Consider the following 2,500-nt stretch of genomic DNA (forward strand, 5'->3'; position numbering starts at 1 on the left):
GAATAAAGGAAGAAGAAGAACAGAACAAGAGAACAGGAGGATGATAACAGTTTTTCGATAGGTTGATCAGGATTGAAGATATGTTAATTAATGGTTATAATGTTTTGGTAAGTGACTGGTTAGTGGTAAGAATAAAAGGATAGCTATAATAATTATTGTGATTATGGTGATTATTATTATTATGACGATGATCATAATGATGATAATAATGATAATGATACTACTACAACTACTAATTAAAATAGTAAATGATAAAAATGATAATAGTGATAATGATAATAATAATAATAATAATAATAATAATAGTAATAATAATAATAATAATAATGATAATAATAACAATAATAATAATAATGATAGTAGTGATAATGATGATGATAATAATAATAACAATAATAATGATAAACATAATAATAATAATAATAATAATAATAATAATATATTATTATTATTATTATTATTGTTATCATTATTTATATTATTACTGTTATAATTATAATCATTATTATCATCATCATCAACAGCAGCAGCATCACCACATCATAAGTTTTATCATTATATCTATTATTACTCTTCTTTTTATTATTATTATTATTATTATTTGTATTATTATTATTATTATTGTTATTATTATTATTATTATTGTTATTATTATTATTATCATTATTATTATTTCTATACTTATTATCATTATTATCATTATTATTACTATTACTGATATTATTATTATTATTATTATTATTATTATTATTATTATTATTATTATTATTATTATTATTATTATTATTACTATTACCATTATTATCATCATCATTATCATTAAATTAATATCATTATCATTATCGTTATCATCATTATTATCATTTCATTAATATTATCATAATTATCGTTATCATCATCATTATCACTATTAATAACACCAAATGCAAAAATGACAATAACAAAAACAATAAAAATACAGGTAATGATAATCCCCTTATATGAACTCTACAACTATATATCAGAAATTATTCCTGCACTGGTACTCCTGTCCAGTTTTAGAGTTAGAAAATCATAAGAGAAAATCAACGTTTATATACTTTCCGCCAATTCAGTAGTAACCAGGAGTAATGCTTTCTATATTGCAAGACCAAGCAGAAAGGGATGTCGTTGAAGGTAATGACAAGGTAAACATCAGATATTCATGTTTGAAACTACTAGCAAGAGTATTTTTTTCTTTTTTTAACTTTGAGAAAGCTAGACTATCTATTTTATATCATGTTTGTGATAATAACTGAAGGACTTCCAGAAGAAAGATGAATGTACAGACGTTTTCATAGTTTGCACACACACGAGTGGTAATACAATGCTTTAACGCTAATTATATCCTCAAACAGACTATCAGAACAGCTCAGACGTTGGCTGGAAATAACATTCATTGCTTTATTGTTGATAATTAACTCTCCCTTTCTCTCTTTGTACATCTCTCTTTTTATATGTCTGTTTGTCTCTCCTCTCTCCCTCTCTCTCTCTCTTTCTCTCTCTATCTCTCTCTTTATATGTCTGCTTGTCTCTCCCCCTCTCTCTTTCTCTCTCCTTCTCTCTCTCTCTCTCTCTCTCTCTCTCTCTCTCTCTCTCTCTCTCTCTCTCTCTCTCTCTCTCTCTCTCTCTCTCTCTCTCTCACCCTCTCTCCCCCCTCCTCTCTCTCTCTCCCCTTCTCTGTCTTTCTCTTTCTTTTTATATGCCTGTTTGTCTCTCCTCCCTCTCTCTCTCTCTCTCCTTCTCTCTCTCTCTCTCTCTCTCTCTCTCTCTCTCTCTCTCTCTCTCTCTCTCTCTCTCTCTCTCTCTCTCTCTCTCTCTCTCTCTCACCCTCTGTCTGTCTCTCTGTCTGTCTTTGTCTGTTGGTCTATTTGTTTCTCTCTTTATCTTTGTATGTTTGTCTCCTATCCATATGTCTGCCTTGGTCTCAGTCAATGTCTATGTCTCTGTCTTTTTTATCTGTATGTCTGTCTATATGTGTGTGTCTCTCTCTTTCTTTCCTTCTTTTTCTTCCTCCCCTTCTCTTTTGTGTTTTTCTTTCATTATATCCGCTTGTTTCTCCATTTGTTTCCTTTTCCTTTTCTGAAACATTCCCTGTAATGTTACAAGGGTTGTATACAAATGAAGAGGATGAGAAGGGAAATTGTCTGTTTCCACTCTCCTTATTCAAGCTGTTCATCTCCACGTGTGTTCATTTATCTTCGCTTATATCACGCGGGCACCTTTACGTCTACCAAAAAGCGTTACGTATGCAAGAGAAAGAAAAAGAAAATAAGAAAAAAAATTCAGAGTGAGCCTCCTCGCCAATGCCGTGTTAACAACGGGTGGTTGTCACAGGCAGACATTTCCTCCAGAACGGTTCGCCAAATGTGGGTTTCCATCCCGCAGAGTGTTGAGGAGAATTATTTACTGCGCCCTCGATTTTGTTTCGCCTTGCTCTGTGTGTAAGAAGGGGGAGGGGGGGGGGGGGGTTGTGTGTGTG

Source organism: Penaeus chinensis, chromosome 9 (genome assembly GCF_019202785.1).
Source record: "Penaeus chinensis breed Huanghai No. 1 chromosome 9, ASM1920278v2, whole genome shotgun sequence".
Taxonomy (NCBI): Eukaryota; Metazoa; Arthropoda; class Malacostraca; order Decapoda; family Penaeidae; genus Penaeus; species Penaeus chinensis.